The sequence below is a fragment of the Doryrhamphus excisus genome, linkage group LG11 (genome assembly GCF_037039965.1).
Source record: "Doryrhamphus excisus strain RoL-2023G ecotype Guam linkage group LG11, RoL_Dexc_Guam_v1.1, whole genome shotgun sequence".
Taxonomy (NCBI): domain Eukaryota; kingdom Metazoa; phylum Chordata; class Actinopteri; order Syngnathiformes; family Syngnathidae; genus Doryrhamphus; species Doryrhamphus excisus.
In genome coordinates this window covers 18,264,988-18,288,182 of record NC_136367.1, presented here as the reverse complement: position 1 = coordinate 18,288,182, position 23,195 = coordinate 18,264,988, and the positions used below count along the sequence as shown (strand labels likewise).

Here is a 23,195-nt window from a genome sequence, read left to right as displayed (position 1 = left end):
GCTGGATTTGCTTGGATTTCCAAAACCGTCTATTTTATTTTATTCCACCCACGACCCGACTCTGGGCACGCCCACTCCATTGCGACTGATCTCAATCCGCCTGTACAGTACGCTCATATAAGGAAGTCAATGATTGGATGGCGCCGGGGACCTCTCACAAGGCTCAGAGCCTGGAAGGGACCTATTATACTCATTATGGGCCCTTTGTATTGAGTTGTGGATTCCTATAGAGCAGCTACACACAATAACCAGCACATAAAGCTGTCTCAATCTTCCAGAATCTGCACCCATTCCAGCTGGATTTGCTTGGATTTCCAAAACCGTCTATTTTATTTTATTCCATCCACGACCCGCCTCTGGGCACGCCCACTCCACTGTGATTGATCTCAATCCGCTTGAACAGTACGCTCATAAAAGGAAGTCAACGCCAATCAACGTCAAACTAAAAAACATTGCCATAGTTTAGCACGATAATAAAACATTATAACAACATTTATAAATCAGGAAAGTGCAAAAAGCATAATAGATCACTTTTAACATTTGATCAGCTGATAAACAGCCTATTTCACTATAATGCAAATTACAACCTCCTTATGATCACCAAAAACAGCAAAATTAACATCCTTCAAATTTTTCAACTCGACTTTTGATCAGGACATGGGACACAGCGGGCCGTTCAAAATGGATTCATTTTCTCTGGAGCCAATGCCAACTGATTCCACTGTGATATTTAAAGAAAAATACAAAGAACAAAAGCGACACATTCACGAGGAGCGGCTTCACGGTCTTGCCGGCGCTCATCAGGTTGTATCGCACCTCCACCACCTGCCCGCTGCCACCACCTCTCACGGAAAATCAATTAATCAGGGCGTCAATCGCTCTCCGACGGTCCGGCGAGACTTGCTCATCGACCCGAGGGATCGGTGGATTACAGCGACCTGTAAACACCACATGATGGTCTGCCAGATATGTTGGCTTTGTGTTTGTGTGTGTTTATCTTGCCGGCAGGCCGGCACATCAGAACATCATCAAGCACTTACACACGTCCAATGTAAGGTAGATATATTACCAGTAAACACAAACACGCTTATCTTTTAACTCCGAGATCGGGAACATTTTTTGAACGATTACTTTTCAGTTTGTGGTATCAAAAAATTAAAAAAACGGTACATATCATTCTTAGCATTAAAAACAACACAAAGCATTCATATTATTTTGAGCATTGTGAGCGAGTGCGTGGTGAAGCTAGTCGCTAGCCAGTGTAGCATGGCGAGGTGTCACTATGCCAGTAACGTAGTTCTTGGCAATAATAATAATGGGGTTAATACGCAGCTCTCATTATGTAAATTAAACATTATTGTTTTTAGCTGTTTTGATATCTTTAGAACACGCAAAAGCGAGAAAGACGAGTTTATTCATGTCTCACATCAAGATAATGGGCAAAATTCACGAAAAAGTGCAGTTTCCTGTCCAGTGAGGCTAGCTGGTTAGCTTGCTAGCTTGTTAGCTAGCGGCGGCTGTGAGTCTCTGCAGCAATGTGATGTAAACAATGAGTAATAGGAGTATAAAGGCGACTACATGGGTGTTATTTAATGTCTACAGGGGTCTAATAATGTTAATAATCCTATTTATGAAGTTGTAAACAAATTTTCTATGCACTAATTACAAAACTACCAGGTATGTGCCGTTGTTTGTATTGGCTTTTCTCCACTCTTATATCTTCCTTCAGGCTTCTGATTGGCTTAGAGGGTGTTATGATGATGATTGGTTATAAGCGGACATTTCTTTATGGGAATGTTCATGAAAGAGTGTTTTTAGGTGAAAACAGATAAATAACCAACCAACATTCTTGGAGGCTGAAATAGAATAACACTGGTCTCAAAGTATCCATTTCTGAAATTGGTAGTACTGCAGTTTCTATCTCAACGCTATCTACTGTATGTACTCATTTTTCTGTTTGTGTAAGCTAACTCTTCTCCTCCGTAAATGCTGCACACATTGGGGTGAAAATCTGGCAAAACCTGCACCCCTACTGTGTTGTCTGTGCTATTATTTTTTCTGACAAACACCCAACATGGTGGCACTGTTATTAAACCCCCAGGAGTCGGATTCACAGGAGATTTCTCCCACAGCTCTACCCACTGTAAGTGGGAATTCTGAAAAGCATTTCATTTTGCTTCAATGCAATGTCTATTCTCGTTGTTATGATGCTAGCTACTAACTGGCTAGCGACTAGCTTCAGCACACACTGGCTCACGATGCCTCAAGCCACTTGCGAAAGGTCACGCATGTTATTGGAGCTACTGACGCTGCTTCTGTCTTGATGTTTTTGAGTTTGGAACAGCTAAGACGAGGTGTAGCGTTCCTTTCGAGGTGTGTGAAATCAATGCACCCAAGAAGTGCACACAAGAATTTTAAGCTAATGCTTAAAATGACCAAAATCGGCAACATACTGTATGTATTACAGTTGTTTTATATCTTTAGAACACACAAAAGCAAAAGACATGTGGATTGATTGTGGATAATAAGCAAAATGAAAAAAAATGGTGCAGTTTTCCTTTAATAATGCTTTTTGGGTGGGGCTAACATATATTGCACATGCATAGAAATCGTGTTGTCTGATAACTGCCGTGAAATAAATGAATGGATGATGATAGCTGCCCTAAAATGGGTTTTAAAATCGTTTTTCCGGTACGGATCGCACAGTGATTGGCAGCCATCTTTTTTTATCTTTGAAGACATCCCAGAGATCCCGTTGTCTGCAAGTAAGAGTTGTGAAATGTCTTATTATTGCTTATCAGGTGACTATAGGGGTGTTATTTCATGTCTACAGGGCTCTGATAGTGGTTAGAATGTTATAAACCAATTTTCTATGCTTTAACTATGAAATTATTCAATGAGTAATATAATATTGAATCCTACTTTAACCGAGATAAATAAAGGCCAAGGGGTTAGCATGTTGGGGATACTGTCAGGAGATCTGGAACATCTGGTTTCGAATCGCCATTCAGCATCTCTGTGTGGAGTTTGCATGTTCTCCTTATTCATGTGTGGGTTTTCTCCAGGTACTCCGACTTCCTCACATTTTCCAACGTCATGCATGTTAGTAAGCTCAATCACAACCCTGTGACCCTAATGAGGATAAGTGGCATAGAAAATGGCTGGATGGATGGGTGCATGTTAGGTTAATTGGCTGTTGCGCTACAAATTGTCCATAGGTATTAATGTGAGTGTGAATGCTTGTTTGTCTATATGTGCCCTGTGATTGGCTGGCCACCAGTAGAGGGCGTACTCTGCCTCTCGACCAAAGTCAGCGGGGGTAGGTTCCAGCATATGCCAGAATTGCTTAACAGTATTTTAGGCACTATTTTTTTTTTTTTTTGCATGACTGTAAGCGAGATTGCCATTCATCAAGATAAATGTCACTCATGTTCTTGCTTGTGTCTGGTGAGGCCATCCATGTGTTGCACTGCATGGTTTACATGTGACCAGAGCGTATTGAAACAGTCCTGAATGGGAAAAAAGGGGCACATCCTGGTATTTAGTCTATTTAGATAAGAAGCTGGTAAAGAACTATTGTTCCATTGTCCGCCTCAAGGCATGTCTCACGAATTAAAATGTCCCGACTTCCAGTACGGAAGTCAGCAGTGGGCATTGTCAAGGCGGGGCGGGGTTCCAACACGTGGACACGCCTAAGAAAAGGCTGAAATGATTCAGTAAATCTAAATGGTGTCAATCTGCTGTCGCATGCACTTCAAGGGCAGCGCTACTACAGTGAATTAAGTGCATTAAATAGCCAAGAGTGGCCGCTGATTAAGTGCAATAGGGGCTCTGATGAAAACCATTAACAAGATTAAACAAATTCAAGGGTAGTGACCTCTTTAGGAGACCTCTTCCTCTTAGAGACGACAATAAAGAATCTCCAACCTGTCTCAAGGCACAGTGGCATAACAAAACAGCCAGCGTTATTACCGCTTGCACTGTTAAATGATATCCATTACAGGGAACTGCATCAACACTTCCGCCTGTGCAAAGATAATAATGCTCTGTTTTGATTGACAGTGTCAGAATGATATTCATTTACTGTCAACTGTCGTACTGCCGATGTGGCGAGTGCATCACTTAAGTATCATGGCGCCCACAAGGTCATTCCTTTGAATATGATTCATCGCTTTGTCACAAAGACTAGGATGCTATAAAACGGAATATCATAAATGCACATTTTTACTAAGGTTAAGTTCCTGAGTGGCTGAAGTGCAGCATTAATAGTTCCAGCTTGCAGCCTCATTCAGCAGCTCTACAGAACAATGGCGGCACGCTGCTTTGTCCGTACTTTAGCAAGAGGCCAAGTGTCATCATGACTGGCCATGACTCCCGCTAGCCAAATGCTGGACTGCACCGTACATAGGAAGGTTTTGTTTGTTTTGTTTTTGACAAAATTATTTCCAAATGTGTCTGTTTACCTACATGGTCTTAGTTCTCATGGGAGAAGTCAGCTTGTCAGCAGAATCGAGTGCCCAAAAGTGTTGATGACTTACGGATAGTGGGTCTTTTACCGTTGGGACACTATAGATAGATTCCACGCAGGGAATCCTTTAATCGTCTTTATTATGTGTGCGCGGGTGGTTTATTTGTTCAGAGAAGGCACACAGATGCTTTCCTCTTCCTACTGAGCACTTGTGCACCATGAGGGAAGTCAACTTGTCTGCAGAATCGAGTGCCCAAAAGCGTTGGTGACTTATGGATAGTGGGTCTTTTACCGTTGGGACACTATAGACAGATTCCATGCAGGGAATCCTTTAATCGTCTTTATTATGTGTGGACGGGTGGTTTATTTGTACAGAGAAAGCACACAGATGCTTTTTTCTTCCTACTGAGAACTTGCACACTGTGCTGAAGTGGCGTTCAAGCGCACTACGTATTCCATACAGCTACATGTGAATCCACCATGCTGCAGGTAGCAGGGGGAATGGGAGTTATATGAATTCCACTGAACTTGTGACGACTCGCCACCACTCTCCATCTCCTGCAAATGTTCCACAGCAAAGCAATCTGATTATGAAAATGTATACAAGTGGAGACCGGGTTGTATCATCAGACTGCTTTTGTGTTTAACACTCCCCAGGATGCGGCGAAAAAACAAGATTTTGTGTATAAACATATCTAACCTGCAGCTGTGCGCTGGCCAAATGACTCAGTGTTATCCATAAATAATAACGGCTACATGAGGACTTTGCATGCATCACCTCCAAAACAGGATCTTCACGCCTGCCCTGGGCCATACAAGCAAGTCAGAACTCCCTTGCTTCCCTCTTTAAGCGCTCTTTGATGCTGCTCTCTAATCAATACTTTGAAGGCTGAATTTAGAAACGATAAATAAAAAAGCGTGACAAGCGAACGCGATGCATCGTAGCAACTTCTTTGCGGTGAGTGCTCATCGTTATTAGAGCTGGGTTGTGCATGCTTTATTTGCTTTGTCTTATGGACTGCAGATGTACACTGGAAAGATGTAGCACAACCGATCTGAGGGGGATGGATGTATTAGTATTATTAGTATTGACATTGGAGCTCAATACTGGCAATGCAAAGTTGACAATGTCAAAGCACGCATTATGATTCCCTGGGCGTGTTGTTTGTGTTTACCTGAAGGTCACGTTGAGCCGCTATGTATTAATTTACTGCCATTGCCGGAACATGTTAGGAATGGATTCGCTTCTTTCGCCCAACAATAGAATGTTTTTTCCTGTTACATTGTAGTTCCTCGTGCAGTGGCCGGGGGTGTTTATCACATCTTATCTGCAGAAAGGACCAAGCATCTATTTGGGTCAGGGTTTTGTTTTTTTTTTCTTATAAAAAAGGGAAGGCGATTATTTGTAGAAATGCATTTCGGAATGAATGCATTTGATCATTTTCATACATGGCGAACAAGGTGCTCAATGATTTGTTTAAACCCGACTTTACTAACCACCGACAGGCTGCTGGTCATCTTTTCTGTTACTGCTAATGACTGCTAATTGCCGTCCCGTCGAAGTTTCAAATGTGCGATGGGTTAGGTCGTTTTCAACCTGTGCCACCTCAGGAAACTTGTACATGACAAGTTTTACACTCGTCTTGTTCAGACTTTTTTAGAAATACCCACTCCTACCCCTACATCATCCACAATCCATATGTGAGACATGAACACACCATAAAAGAAGACATATAAGAGGCGGCTAAGTAAGCATGTAACAGGACGTACCTTTTCCGCCTATGAAGACATCTGAAAAAACCTCAAAAGGTAAAATAATATTAATTCAATAATTTTTTACCGGGTCATTTTTTACGAGGGTCGTGGGGGTGCTGGAGCCTATCCCAGCAGTCTTTGAGATATATAGACAAACAACCATTCACACTCACATTCATACCTATGGACAATTTGAAGTCGCTAATTAACCTAGCATGTTTTTGGAATGTTTTCGGGATGAAACCGGAGTACCCGGAGAAAACCCACGCATGCACGGGGAGAACATGCTAACTCCACACAGAGATGGCCAAATAAAAGATTAACGCCTGCTATAAGAATGAAAACTTTATTCACAACATGGCTCCGTTTACAATCGGTCATCATCAGTTGGTATCGATATTTGTATATGTATCGATCCGACCATCTCTACCCTGCAGGGCTCCTGTAGCCTTCACATTAGCAATGTGGTGTATACAGAGAATAATAGCAGTGTAACAGTGACTATAGGGGTGTTATTTCATGTATATGGGCTCTAATATGGTTAACAAAAAGGTTTCTATGCTGGAACTACAAAAATATTCAATTGATTAATATTGAATCCTACTTTGTGGCAATGCACTTATCGATCTGGAACCAATTAACCACCATAAACGAGTGACAACTGTGTTGGATTGTTTGCGATTCGGAACAGATAACCTGTTGATAGTGAAAGTCCCCGCTGCCCCAGGTGGGTCAAGCCCCACTCTTTGAGAACCACTGCTTTCCACAAATATTAGGCATAGACAATACCAGTGAAATGGAAGTACAGCAATTAAAGGTTCCCTTACTGTATTTGTAGACTTTATGTTCTGCCAACATTTGCTTGATTCAAGTAATCAGAGTCTTAATGCATACAGGATTCCGACTTTTGATAAAGACCCAGAAAGGAAAAGTGGCTTTTCCTCAGCCTAAACAAAAGCTCCCATTGGACCCCACCCAAACCCTTTCCTATGCGGACGTGCACAGTAGACTGAAAAATGTCCCTCCAGTAAATGTTTGACATGTTAATGCTTGGTAATTATTGGAATGTTTTATATTCAAGTCTCCTCGTGTTTTTTGATGCTTGAAAATGTTTACTTGTCTGTAAGGAAAGACAATCATGAACACTTCCGCCAAGCAGACATATTTGCAATACCTCATCTCTCCTATCAAATACAAGTCACCGAGATTTAGCCCCAAACTCGTTATATTCTCTTTATTGCTTTCTGTCTTTTTCCATTTTCTAGTCAGAGACATGTATTTGTTTTAGCATTAGTAGCATCGGCAAGGAACTTACCGCCATTTCTATCTGCTGTAATCTGTTGATCTACAATTCGACGTCGGTCAACAGAACTCATAAAAGCAGACACCGAATATTGCTTACACGCCAAAAGTGAAATGATGTTATAGGAAGCACAGACAAAGGAATGGCGATGGAAGCAATCTAAAGTCGGGCAGGTAGAACTGCTGGTGATGCAAAGCGGGCGGGAACCACGTGAAGCTAATAAAATATTGCACAGTAATCCCTCGTTTATCACTGTTTGTTGGCTACGGACCAGTGAATTTCCATTTAGTAGGATTCCTTATTTACAGAATACAATATTTTTGTAGTTTAAAATCGAGAAAACCTGTTAACGCAATTTTTAACATTAATAGAGACCTCTAGTTATGATATAACACCCCTATAGTAAACTTTACACTGGCGTGCATTGTGCCTCCGCATTGTGCTGCAATTTGCAATGGAAATACTGTACTTGTGACTTATTTATATATTAATAGCACGTTTGAAAAGCATGAAGACTAGTTTGAGTAATGTTTGCCTTCTGTTTACGCATAATTTATGCACTTGGTACATGACCGAAAATGGCTTATTTGATGCCATGTTTGTTTAAGAAAAATTGATGATGTATTTATATGTAAAAAGGTAGAAACAAACTGGGTTTTTTTTGTGATGAAAGATGAGAGTCTAATCTTTCTTTTACTATGTTGCATCGTTTACAAAGCTCCTTAGTCCTTTGAAGGATCAGTCCAAATCCTCTAAAATGGCCGCTGTCTTTTGAAAACTGTCTGGTAATGAACGAGTTAATGACAAGTGCCGACGCCTGGTATGTAGTTGCAGGCATTGCCGAATCGCACGCTTATTATTTCTCTTCATATTGCATAATTAACTGATCACAAGACAGAAGCTGCAGAAGTTGAGGCTCAAGGGACCGTCTCTTCTCGGCACGGCGTTATCTTCAGACAGGGAGTCCAGAGTCCTGGCCCGCTCATTGTCCGGAATCATACTATTCACGGCACCATTACAGGAAAAACAGACAATTAACAGCACCTTATCTCGGAGCAGCGTTCAGGCCAGATACCTTGTCATTTTCGCCAGGATGCCATCAACTCAAGCAAAAGCTTTTAATTGGACCAATCGTGCATAACATTGAGTTGTCTTGAGAGCGGCGCGGCTGTTGAGGCGGCGCCGTCGCCTTCTCCCGCGCCATGCTGACTACCAAGCGTGGGACAGATGATGTGTTGAATCCCGGAGTGATTAGCCGTTACCTGGGGATAGGTCTCCTCGCTCTGGTAAACACTCGGGTTGGGGTTTAAATTAGCTGTGACAATAACATGCAGCAGCTGTCAGAGCTCCAACGCGCGGTGGTGTTTGACAGATGAGCGGACTCGCAGGTACGGACGGTATTGCCTGACATTTGTGGAGGCCATTTTTTTTTCACAATTAGCAAATTCAATTGTTGATCTTGGCGTCGCGGCTTCTCTTGTCACCGGCTCGGGGGTCATCGTTCAGGAAGTGTGAAACTATTTGTTTCTGAAAAATTAAACTGCCAGAGGAAAAGGCCACGGTATTCAAATCCCCAGATAATTAGACCTCTCCTACCAGGAGGGTTTCAATGTGTGTTAAAGAAGCGAAACATTTGCATTCCCCAAAGGGGAACATGCCAACAGGATCGATAGGGCAGTCTTTAAACTCCTTCCTAAAATCCACCGACTCAGCACATTCCCCCCCCCCCCCGCCCCTGAAATCCTCGGAAATTAACTCGCAGCAAATGTCTTCTGTAGCTGCGGCGTTTTTACATCGAGCCGTCATCGCACAGCTCCATTCCCACGGAGCGCTCAGCATCACTTCAAATGCTTTGATTGCTTTGTCAAAGCTCGGTTAAACAACAATGACCACAACGCCACCGCTTCCCCCCACCCCCTTCCCCAATTGTTGCCTTTCCAGGCCCAGAGAGAGTGGAAGCGTGTGGGAGAAACAAACACAACGTCCGTCTCTTTGTAGGAGAGAGAGAGAACGAGAGAGAGAGAGAGACACCGAATGTCAACTTTGAATCGGAAAGAAATTAATTCAACGGTTTTAGCGCTGACTGAGTGGAATGATGGAAGACAGGGCAAGGATTTCTCAAGCTGATGTAATCTTTTCATTGAAATTCATGATTTCATTACTGACCGCCTGCCCGTGGATGCATGTCTGCAATGCACTGCTTCCCATACAGTCGTTTATTTGTGGCGGCCCACCACTATTACATTTCAGCCGCCTCCAACTTGCCATCACGATCAATATGATCAATATGACCATTTTATTGTATTTTATTGAGGGCTGCCAAGGGATTAAAATGTTTTTATCAGATTAATCATCCAACCATCCACTTCTGTGCCGCTCATCCACACAAAGGGTCGCGGGGGTATGCTGGAGCCTATCCCGGCTGACTTCAGCCGTGAGCCGGGGTACACCCTGGACTGGTCGCCAGCCAATCGCCAGATTAATCATATTTTTTAAATAATAATTAATCATGATTAATGACCATTTGTAGTTATGTCTTATGCTTATTTAGTATGTTTACTTTTACTGTATTTAATTGAGGGCTGTCAAGTGATTACATTGTTTACAACAGATTAATTGCAGTTTTCAAATTAATCATGATTAAACACCACTTGTAATTATGTCTGAAATATGCCTATTTTTACTGCAGGTATATCTTATTAGGGGCTGTCAAATTATTACAAATTTTCAATCAGATTAATCAGTTTTTATATAAATTAATCGTCATTAATGACAATTTGTAGTTATGTTTAAAATATGCCTATTTTTACTGCAGGTATATTTTATTGGGGGCTGTCGAATGATTACAATTTTTCAATCAGATTAATCACAGTTTTTCTCTAAATTAATCATCATTAATGACAATTTGTAGTTATGTCTGAAATATGCCTATTTTTACTTAATTTTATAGAGGACTATCAAATTATTATTTTTTAATTTAATCAGATTATTCAGTTTTCCAATTAATCATGATTAATTCATTCAATACCAGACATAAGTGTAGGCTTTAAAAAAATATCATCGGAATCATCATCAGTTTTTCAGAAATATATGAACAACTCATGCTGTTTTGTGGTTGAAACAGTCTATTATTAGTCATAAATATGCACAATTAAGCAAATGTTACATATTTGTCACCTCAAATTAATTTCAAGCATACAAATGGAATAAAAACAGGAGCTGCTGTTGTGTCCGTAATAATTGGTAGCTAAATTATAATAGAAGCATTTCAAAACAGGTTACAGATTACACAGGCGCCTCCTTTTACATGCCAACACGCAGGTTGCGACTAATGATTTCTTCAAGCGACCTTTTTCTCCCCCCCGTCAGACACACACACACACACACACACACACACTCACACCAGTGACCCAAGGATATGCAGCTGCGACACAGACAGCCCCTGGAAAAAGTGTCTCAAAGGCTGTTAGCAAATTAGCGAACAACACAGGAGGAGCTGATTCTAATTTTAACATAATGGTGAGCATCAAGCAGAGCCATCAAACAACTGCCGAGCAACTCCATATATGATAACACTTTTTATATTCCAATCTACCAGTTCTTGAAAACATCATTAAAAATACATTCATTTCAGTCATCTTGTATTCGGGATGGTCTTATGTTTGGGTCAAAGTCGTACTTCTTAGACGGTCTCATCCTGGGATGCAAAGTGCATTTTAGATTAGGCCTTTTATTAAGAAAATTAGGAGGAAAAAGATAACTGAAAAATATGGTTTGTTATTGCACTGATACGATATGTTGTGTCCATTATTCCATTTGGTTTTACTAACATTAGTAGGCATTCATGTCACACCGGCTTGCTATGATTACACAGGGCTAGAGGCCCCCTGTCTCCAAAACAAGTCCTCCCAATGCTCATCACCTGATGCAAATAGCCTCGGGCGTCTAGGCATGCGAGTCTGCCCTTCGCTGTCCCTCAAAGGAGGAGGACATCACCCCTGCCCTCACATATGTGGTCTTCCTTTATTAAGTAACTTTTAGCATGCATAGAACAGTGAGGAAATTAATACATAAATCATCGTGTTTGAATATAATCTGCATATTTAAGCAAATTTTACGGGGGACGGGTTAGAGGCTATATCTTTCAGGCATAAAAATCGATAAATGAACAAAAATACAAATTAAAAAAGACGCATTCACATTGTGGATGTAGTATTGTACATTGGTCACTAGGTGTCAGTAATGTTACTGTAAGGTTCAGTGAGAATTTACGTCTTAAATTGATTATTTTCTAGGCTATTGTACAGGCAAAATGATCTGACACATTTGTAGGTTAAATAAAAGGCAAATAAAGTAAAGAAACAAAAAAAGTGTTTTTATTTTCGAAAAGTACATATAATGCCATTTTTTTCATATAATCCCATTTTGCTTTGTTTCTTTATAATGCTTTGTTTTGTTTCTTTATAATGCTATTACCATAGCGTACCAGCTCGAAACACGATCTTGTTAACGGTTACCAACTTTAGAGCTACCGGATCTGCATTGAAACGAAAATCAACCAACCGACCTCGCACCAGCAGAACTGATTTCATTTTTAAAACATAATGAAACAGAATGGCATTATATGTGCTTTTGAAAATAAAAAAAAATGTTGGTTCTTTACTTTATTTGCCTTTTATTTAATCTACAAATGTGTAGGCCCTGTATATACTATATTGGGTACTACAAGGTAAAAATAGGGGTGTTGTTTCATATCTGGGGGCTCTAAAAATGTTAAAAACCGTCAATCAAAATCCACTTGCAAGAAGTCAAGTAGCATTCCAAAGCAACAGGTAGCACTAGAATCCTCAGACCTTAAGGCCCTTCCAGAATAAAAATAAAATATTCACTCATCATATAGAGATTTTTTTTTAGCCCCAGAATGTACAGTATATAAAACTGCTCATTTTGGGTGTTTGTTTACACGTCAAGGATATGTTGGAACATTAAAACTCAGGTCTGCGGAAGCGTCAGCTTTTGTTTAAAATTGAAAAGAATTGACTCTAATTTGTCAACACGGTCTCTTGCTGCATCCTTCAGCAAAGCCGCAGACAAAATCAGCCCCCGCACCGCTTTACTCTGTGCACAGCGTTCCATTTAGCGTCCGCCACTCGGATATCGCGTATGCATGTTGTGTTTTACGTGCAACCGCCGTGCGCTGGCGTGTTGTGTTTCTGTGGCTGTCAATCACAGGCACAGATGACAGACACCCGGCTGAGACGACTGCTGGGTGATTTCTCCCCAAAGACAATCACCAGGTGTTAGTGGGACTTCTTGGTTGTTTTTGCAGTTCAGTTGTGGAAGAATATGTAGCAGGGGGATAAATAATTCTAACTGCTTATGGCATGGAACCTCTATTAACACGTCCCCCCCCCCCCACCCCCGATGGGAAAATGGTAACCTGGTAGGTTTTACACTGGAAAAGAACCAGCTATCAGTAACTGGTGAGTAATGGGAAAGCGTTTTTGGAAAACTGATTTTTGAAATAAACTAAACAATGGAGGACCAAATGGGGCAGAATGAAATTAATGAAGACATATTTTAATTATGACTTGATTTTATAAACCCCAACGCCCAATCCCAACAACGTATTTTGTACGTCTTGTTTGTTTTATTTTTGCATGCGAGGCAAAAAAAACGACTCCTCATAAAACCATAAATGGTGGCTTTTTGTATCTTCTCCCCTTTTTAGTTGGGAACAGATATTTTCCTGAAACTTAGCTATGTTCTCCTGCTGATTACTAAAGAACAGAAACATGTCGACACTAACTTTTTTTATTCTGATGAAAGACGGGAATCTAATCTTTCTTTTGGTAGATCCCATGTTTATATAACCAAACACCTGATCCCAACAACGTTTTTTGTACGTCTTGTTTGTTTTATTTTTGCGTGCGAGGCAAAAACGACTCCTCATAAAACCATAAATGGTGGCTTTTTGTATCTTCTCCCCTTTTTAGTTGGGAACAGATATTTTCCTGAAACTTAGCTATGTTCTCCTGCTGATTACTAAAGAACAGAAGAATGTCGACACTAACTTTTTTTATTCTGATGAAAGACGGGAATCTAATCTTTCTTTTGGTAGATCCCATGTTTATATAACCAAACACCTGATACCAACAACGTTTTTTGTACGTCTTGTATGTTTTATTTTTGCGTGCGAGGCAAAAACGGCTCCCCATAAAAACCATAAAAAGTGGCTTTTTGTATCTTCTCCCCTTTTTAGTTGGGAACAGATATTTTCCTGAAACTTAGCTATGTTCTCCTGCTGATTACTAAAGAACGGAAAAAAGTTGACACTAACTTTTTTTATTCTGATGAAAGACGGGAATCTAATCTTTCTTTTGGTAGGTCCCATGTTTATATAACCATACAACACAATAGTGTGTGTGCCTTGAAAGATCGGTCAAAATCATCTCAAACGGACGCCACTGAAGGGGTTGTCTTCAGAAAAATGGCTTCAATGAGTTGATGATATAAAATGATGAAAATAATATAAAATGAACTACAAACTACAAGGGTGTCACAAGAACAAGAACCACAATTTGTGTTCTTTTACATTTCATAAGCTGAGCAAGCACTTTGTCGCGGTGCTGAAAATGTTTGTTTTTGCACATAACGAGGCGCAAACAGCCGCTTTGCAATACAATTCATGCAAAGGTTAAAATAAAAGTCACCCAGCTCCACGGACGGAGCACCTTTTGACTGATTGCGGTTAGAACGCTACAGTTGACGGGAGGAATTAGCCTCGCGGACGGCACGGCCTACTGCTAATTGTCCTTTCTTTTTGGTGAATGTAGCCCAGAAGAAAAGAAAGGCCGCGAGCACAAAGCAAACACATGCCCTGTTGATCCGCAGCGACACAATGCAGGAAGAAGGAGCCTGAAGGTTCCATTGTTTCCACTCTCAACGGGGCCGCGCTGACTGACAGTTCAGCTGTAAGCAAAGCTGTCAGAGTATCGCATGGCAGCAACATTGTTTAAGGGGGGGGAGAGAAGAGGATGCGGGGACTGAAGGACACAGGACATTTATTGATACGGCCGAGTCAGTGGATTGTGTTTTAGAGCAGCTTCCTCGTCCACTCCAGCGTGCATGCGTGTGTCTTTTGTGGAGAGGACAGATGAAATGATTTGGAGTGAAGTGGCTGTGAGTCATTTCTAAATGATTAAAAAGCTACGGTGACCGGTGGAGTCTCTTGGCCAAAAGACAAAGAGAGAGCATCAGCACGCAGATCGCCTCGGTGTTGATGCACGTTAAAGCAAATAAAAATCACTATTGATGTGCGGCGACTGAAATTAGCAGTTTTGTTTTTAATTAAACTCATCCGACGTGCCACTTTACCACAGATGGCAGCCCCCCCTTACTTACGTCCACTGGCCATTTCGGCCATTTGTCACATTAAGTTGGAAAACAGTCCGCAGCCGTGCAAGCCAATTTCATTTGATCAAATCTGGGAGCCTCTGGCACATCTCAGTATGCCTCCTTCCTCTTTATCCATTAAGCCTGTGTGCTGTATGGATGGGAAACGGGAAACGCTTCCAATTTGTCTGATCTACTGGACTCGCACGCCTCCTAGCTTATGGATTCCCATTATCAGCGGTGGCCGAGATTTTCTGACAGTTGCGCGTTGAAAAACAGAGATGTCAAACTTGTATCTTTTTCCTGTATGTGCAAAAACTGCCCAAATTGCACAAACTGTCAAACGATTCATTCAACTCGGGGGGGGGGGGCTGAACAGAGACACAATGGAAGGACTGATGTGACGATGGTGCATTCAAATGCATGCGCAAAGGCGACAACATCAAATACAAAAATATGGAATATTCATTCATTCATGCATTTTCTACCGCTTTTCCTCACAAGGTTTATTTCAGTAAATATTTTAAATAAATACATTTATTCATGTATTATTTTATAGTATTAAACTTTGTACAGTACATAAAATTTACATAAATATAGGAAATAAATAATAAACAATAGAAAATATAATACATAAAAACTAAACATATTCAGTATGTGACATCATATATGTATAATGTATTTATATATGTGTTGTTATTATTATGGTAACACCACATAATACCGATTCAAAGTAAATTAAATAATTTAATTATAATTAATTTTAATTATAATTATAAATTATATTAATATAATAATATAATAATAATATAATTCATTCAATTATGGAAATGCCAAACAATGCAAGCTTAAAAGGAAATTAATTAATTATTAAATATAATAAATTATATACCGTATGTTTATTTGATTATTTTACACATTATAATTATAAATTATATTAATATAATAATAATATAATTCTTTAAATTATGGAAATGCCAAACAATGCAAGATTAAAAGGAAATTAATTAATTATTAAATATAATAAATTATATACAGTATGTTTATTTGATTATTTTACACATAATAAAAATATGATCATACATAATATATAATTTCTATATGTATATTATATATGTTCTATTATATTATAAGATGTATTGAATTAATAAAAAATTCATTAAATATAAAATATTTATTTATTTGTGTAATTATGCAATGCAGTTATAGCATTAACATAAAAATCATATTATTTACTGTACTAATATACTGTATAAATAATTATGTAATAACTGATTAAATATAGAATATCAATTAATTTCTGTTTATTTACGCAACATTTATGCGATGATGGCGACGCCACATAATGCATATGATCACAGTGAAGACGCAGGGAGGGAGACGGTAGGTGCTGCTGTTTCGATGAGCAAAGAAAAGCAGACGCCTCGGTATGTGGAACGGGTGTGGTATTAGAGGAGCGTTCAGCTCCAAGCGGCAAAGTGCAACAATAAGAGATTATTTTCCAGCACTTTCAATTCCATCACAGCCCATAAGCATGAACATCTCAATCTACAAGCATTATACTTTAAAACATCACGCCCCATAACTTTATCCACGTCTAATGCACAGCCATTCCGAAGGAATAAGCAAACATAAAATCGTGTGCGCGAGTGCTGCAAATGTTTCTCCCAATTGACCATTTAGTGGCGAGCGAGCACGGGCAGCTGCTGGAGAGACAGCAGACAAAAGTGCTGAGGCCATCTTTTTAGGATGAAGGCGGCTCAGCATATGTTCCTAATGCCATTTTTAACATCATGAGGCAGCAAGATGTGCGAGCCTCCATTGTACATGTTGGAGCAATTATCCACAGCAAATGTCCCACTGGCAGCGTGTCAAAACCTCATTCATGACATCAGGGCTTTACTTCCAACAGAGGGCGTGGCTTCGCTCCTCCTTATCCGCCAGACTCAGCCAGTGCGGTAAAAACACGTTTTCAACACGTGCCAGTGAGTCGAAGCAAGAACCCAGAACCTCAAAAGGATGACCGCAATCTGTGCTGGAACGCTTTTTAAAAATGAGTATAAATAAGAAATCAATAAGTTATTTCTGAATATATAATCAATAAAATGCAGTCTACGATGGCTGAACACCATAAATATGTTCTTAGTAACATAAATCCCAGTGTATAAGCCACACGTGATCACGTCATAAAATGGCATATTGTGGCCCACACGGGTCTGTGAGGACCAGGCAGCTCTTTATTTGACAGGAGCCAATCACGACCTATGAAAAAACTCACCATCAACTCGTCTAACAGTCTCACTGTTTCATTAAATTTAAACATTAAATTCATCACACAGCAACTTAACACTCAAACTATAAACATGTACCAATATGAGTTTGAGACAAGAATTTCATTGGAGGAGCATAGAAAATGGTGGATGTTGCTGCAATGCTGCTTCTGTCCATCAGAGGACACCAGAGGGACCAAAGCCCAGAGGGAAGCTGATGTCATTGCAGCTTTTTGTGGCTTATATACAGATTAATTCATTTTTCTCTATAAAAGGGGACCTCTTGTGCCCATTTTCTGTGTTTTGTACTGAGTTGTGGACTCCTATAGAGCAGCTACACACAATAACCTGAACAGAAAGCTTTCTATATCTTCCAGATTCTGCTCTTTCTGCAGTGTTCCCATGGACTTCCAAACCCAAACGGTTTGTTTCATTCCTCCTATTTGCACGCTCACTCTGCTGTGATTGGTCACACTCCCAAAAACTCCACAGTATTCCCATGTAACAAAGTCCGAATCGCATCGACATCAACCAAACCGCACCAGAGTTCACTTGCAAGCAGACCAAGACTCTCAAGCGGTGTCCATCTGCTTGTCTGGTTCATAGAAAACACTCCGGTTTGTTTAACAGGACCCAAACATGACAAATGTGAATGCACCCCGAGTGTGAACCCACCAAAGTTAAAACAGGCAAATCCTAGTCAACCCCGGTATGAGCCCTGCAGCCTCTCCTCCGTCATCGACCTTAGCTGCTGTAATCTTTCCAATGATGTATGCACACAAGAAACCGACAGGACTCGTGTGCGAGACTTCAGTGACATTCAACAAAAAGTCAGCAACGTAAACGTGCACGAGTGCTGCTACCTGCATGCCAAATGCGAAGGTAGTTTTAATTAGGCTAGCATCGAGTTACTATCAATTTTTAATGGCGCAATTGAAGCGGCTACCACTGGTGAGTGGAGCGAAGCCTTTGATTGGCAGATAAAATGAGACGCATACCGTTACCTCGCTGTGTCTAAGAAGCAGCGACGGTCAAAAAACGAGTAAATCGCTTCCCGTGCGCTGACACGGGATAATAATATTCAGGATTTATTCTCTTTTAAAAATCAGACACACACAAAAAAAAAACAAAATGTGGTAATGGAAGGAAGAACCTGGCTCGCCACGGTGGCTGAGCACAGTTTAACTGGATTTTTCAACCGACGACCTTTTGCTCGTCTGCCAGTCAGCTCGCCTTTCTGCTGAGTGTCAGAGGTCCAGTGAGGTATGCAATATGAAATAACTGGCCTGTGTTCACAGCTTGTAAGGCTACAAGTCAATAAAAAAAAGCGCAGGCAGGCTGAAGACACGGAGGCAGGCAACTTGGGGGCATCTGGGGGCAAAGCGAGCGGGGGGGGTGGGGGGTGATTAAGATAGTTCAGCATTCTTCTGTTGCATCACTGCTACTGATATGGAGGATAATTGGTGCCACACATGAGTAGCACCGGCATCAATCTGGGATACGCACACTTGCAGCAGCAGTGCATTTAACGCTATCCACAGTGAAGGATGACATTTTTGGATTTTAATTATATGGCTGAATAATAAATTGAAGGGGTGGCACTAATTTCAGGCTATTCCAGTTCACTCCGAGTACAATCAGTCACTTACGTCCTCACTGGATTGCCAGATGAAAGAGAGTGTGCGTGTTTAGCCGGCTCTTGATTAAACGCCATTGTAGGCAAGCTAATGAAATGTGCGTTTGGGGGAAAAGTTTCACACTTTGTGGCCTTTGCGTATTTTCAATGCGAGCTGACACTTAGCGGCTGAGTGTAAAAGGTCACGTTAGCGTAGGTGCCTTTTTAGCGCTCTGCCGGCTTTCTTGTTTGCTTTCTTCTTCGGCTTCGGTATGACGTCGCCACAGCAGAAGAGGTGCAGCGTTTCTGGCTGGAAGGAAGAGCGTGATGACGGCCATCCAAGCGGAAATGGGAGCGTTTGAGATGCTGAAGAGGTGCAGTGAAGAATGAATACTTTCTATCCGATTGTCCTCCACTCCTGTCGGTGACCCGCCACGGGAGTGAAATGTCGAGCGACAACATAACGGCGTTGCTCAATGCTAACGAGACAGCTAATGTTTCAAGACGTCCGACACAGAGGAATAACACACATGACAAAAGTATTTCCACGTAGTGGCCATGGTATGAACCGACATTTTGGTGGTTTTGAAACCGTGACCTTTTGATACCGTGGCGTACCCTGAAACCCACAACCTCCTAGCACCAAAAGCAGAAGATGCTTCAAATGTTGAGACAACCCATGTTTCCCATCCTCTCGCAGATTCACAAATGCTGCATTTTCCAGCTATTGGCGGCGCTATGGTTTACATGTCACGCTACTGAGTGAATTTGCCATCATGTACATCCCTATGAAATACGGTTTATTTATTCCCCATTTCATTTGCATTTTTTTATTCAATATTTTACTTTTTACTAGGGCAAATGATGAAAAAAATGTAATCAGATTAATCCGTTTTCAAATTCCTGAACCATGATTAATCACCACTGGCAACTATGTCTGAAACATACTCATTTTTACTGTATTTAATGAAGAGAAATATAAATGACAGGACAGGATGACATACTATATTTATATTGACGTATACGTTTATTACTCTCTGGTTCTACCATATATGAAATATGGGGTAATAACTATAAAAGCAATCTTCACTCGCTAAATGTACTGCAAAAAAGGTCAGTAAGGATAATTCATAATGCCGCCTATAGAGAACATAGTAACTCCTTATTTCTAAAATCACAAATACTTAAACTCTTCAAACAGCTAAAATAATGCATAAGGCTAAAAATAACCAATTACCTAAAAATGTCATCCAATACTTCTCTACAAGAGAAGAGAAATATGATTTCAGGGAAGAAGTAAATTTGAAACACTTCTATGCTAGGACTACGTTAAAAAGCCATAGCATTTCAGTATGTGGAATCAAACTATGGAATGGATTGAGTAAGGAAATCGAACAATGCACAACGATGAGCCAATTCAAGAAACAATACAAGCAGTTGATGTTCGCTCAATACAAGGATGAAGAGTCTTGAACCAGTCATGATGTGTTATATTTCTCACTGTATTGATGGTTACTATGGTACCCATTGGGTCATTGTATGTTCATATCACCTCTACTTCGGTATGTGACAAAAATAAAAAAAAAATATTTATATATAATTTTAAAAATAACGGAATTATTATAATAATTCAATAATTTTTAAAATAATTTTTAAAATAGAAATAAAAATGTCAATAATATCAGAAAGTTACTGATTGTAAAAGTACCAGATATAGGGGTAGGAATTAATAAGCTTTGCTTCTTCCTACTCCTTTTGGACATGTGGAACTGTGAACTGATTATGGGATGCACTCAATTGTAATCTGATGCATGTTCAAATGAAATAAAACCATTACCATATATTTGTATGTATTAAGGACTCCGAATGAACTGAATATGTCAATCAAGCTAAAAGATAGTAAAAAATAGTAGCAGAACATTTGAGTCCCACTTTAAAAACGTGTTATGATGAGCAATGAGCGGTTGCGTTCAAAGACATCACTGCGTGGGGACTACAGACACTAGCGTTTCTGCTAGTCTACCCTCCCCAATTTGTCATTGAGCATTGACAATGATTCAATGCTATTCATTGATTGGACACACCTGGGCTACAAAACACACCTGTAGGTCACATGTCCCACACATGTCCCAATACTTGTTCCAATAATGTTGCTGTCTGGTGTCACATTCGTCTTTACATGCTAAACATGCTAAATGTTTTTAGTTGATAGCAAAAACACACAAAAAAAGACCTCACTGTTCAATACTTTTGGAGGACATGCCCCCCCCCCCCCCCCCCCCCCCGCCCCCCAGTCTCATCCAGCCTTTTTACAACCCAATAATCAAGAAATCTTGTCATGAGAGGACTAAAATGATGCACAGCAGAAAGAGGGACCTGCAACAGTCACCACGTGTGCATGCATTAAAAATGTCACATTCCCAAAATAGTTGCGTCTCTTCGGTTTTCACACTTCAATGGGAAAGTCCCTGTTTACACGGAGAGGAAGAGGATGCTACATGCTAAAAGCTGTAACTTGCAGAAGCCATCTTGTCGAAGCCAACTTTGAAAATACAGTTGAGGACCTGTCGTATTTATTTATTCATCCGTACAAACCATTGTAAAGTGTAGTGTAGTGTAGTGTAGCGTAGCATAGCTTAGCGTAGTGTAGCGTAGCATATACTAGGGGGTGTCAGAAGACCTTTTGTGGGAAGATCATAAAGGAATTATCTCCCAGCATGAACGGAGTGAGCCCTTTTGTCAGTCAAACACTCTCTTTGTCACGGCGGGTGGAGGCGGGGCCGCTAGCATACACACAAAATGCAGAAGAGTGTAGCGTAGTAGATGTGAGACTATACGCGAGATTGGGTAAATTAGAACAAAATGTGAAAAATATGGCGATATGCTGGAATCTGGGGCTGCACGGTGGGCGAGTGGTTAGCGTGCAGGCCTCACAGCTAGGAGACCCAAGTTCAAACCCCCCCTCGGCCATGTCTGTGTGGAGTTTGCATGTTCTCCTCGTGCATGCGTGGGTTTTCTCCGGGTACTCCTGTTTCTTCCCACATTCCAAAAACATGCTAGGTTATTTAGCGACTCCAAATTGTCCATAGGTATGAATGTGAGTGTGAATGGTTGTTTGTCTATATGTGCCCTGTGATTGGCTGGCAACCTGTCCAGGGTGTACCCCACCTCTAGCCCGAAGACAGCTGGCATAGGCTGAAGATAAGCGGTAGAAAATGAATGAATGAATGCTGAAATCTACTAATTGAATTTCGTCTAAGTTACACTCTGCTGCACTCAGTGTGTATGCTAGCAGTCCCGCCTCCACCCGCCAAGACAAAGAAATGACAGACAAAAGGGCTTACTCTTTGCCTTCAATGACAACTACAACAATAACAAAATCTGTAACATTCAGAGGATGTAGAGTTGCATCTTATCTTTATTTATGTAAATGTGGTTATGTAATTTTTCAAACGTATTGCAGATGCCAAGGTCATTGTGTTGTAGCGGTGTCACGAGACAAGGCGTTCACGAGGCCAGCTGACACGCGAGATTGAGTCTACGAGAATGAGAGGATACAAGATTTTTAAGTATATTTTTATATAAATATATGACCATACATTGCAATCTACTAATTCAATCTCCTGTACTATGTGTATGTGCTAGCGGCCCCGCCTCCACCCACTGAGGTAAAAAGACTTTATGACTGCCAAAGGGCTCACTCCGTTCATGCTGTTGTTCTATGGAAAACAAACGCAGCAAGGTCGCTGAAACCACTGCACAGAGTGAACCCTCTTCCTGCCTCTTCGTTTATGTATTAATTAATTATATTAATTAAATTTTACTGTCCCGGGTCTGGTGCCCATGAGATTTTGCGTTGTATCGAAACAACAGGGTTTCGTGGTAACGTGGCGTGCCGGCCACTTGTTGCCAGGCACGCCTTTAAAGGGCTCAATTATAAATGCCCCAAAGGCCAACTGAAAAAAAACAAAAAAACACAAGGATTCGAAATGCAGCCAGGAAGTTACACCCAGAAAGTGGAAATCCGTGAATTAGATTTCGGAACGAAACAACTCGAGAACGCCTTGCAAACGTTTCATTTCTATGACAAATACGCCTCCAGCCACGCTGTGGGCCACACTTTGGACACCACTGAATGTACCTAATGAACCGTCCACCATGAGTCACTCCGTAAAGCGTCCCATCATAAAAGAGGAAAAGGCGCCCCCTTCTGTTTGAAGTTGAAGCAGCACATTGAAGCCTTCAATCAAACTTTATCTGCCATAACATTTTTAAATAAAAAAACATAGTGACGTGACAGCGTTAGAGATAAGACAGCAGTCATAAAAAATGAAGTGAGAAGACAATGTGACAATATCAAGACTTTGGTGGTGTTGTGATGTTAAAAGG

At 40.7% G+C, this 23,195-nt stretch overlaps 1 protein-coding gene across 1 annotated transcript in view; it reads right to left on the bottom strand.

The window, feature by feature from the left end:
- Nucleotides 1–23,195, bottom strand: part of ca16b (carbonic anhydrase XVI b) — a 134,348-nt gene that overhangs the window by 110,276 nt on the left and 877 nt on the right. The window lies entirely within an intron of this gene.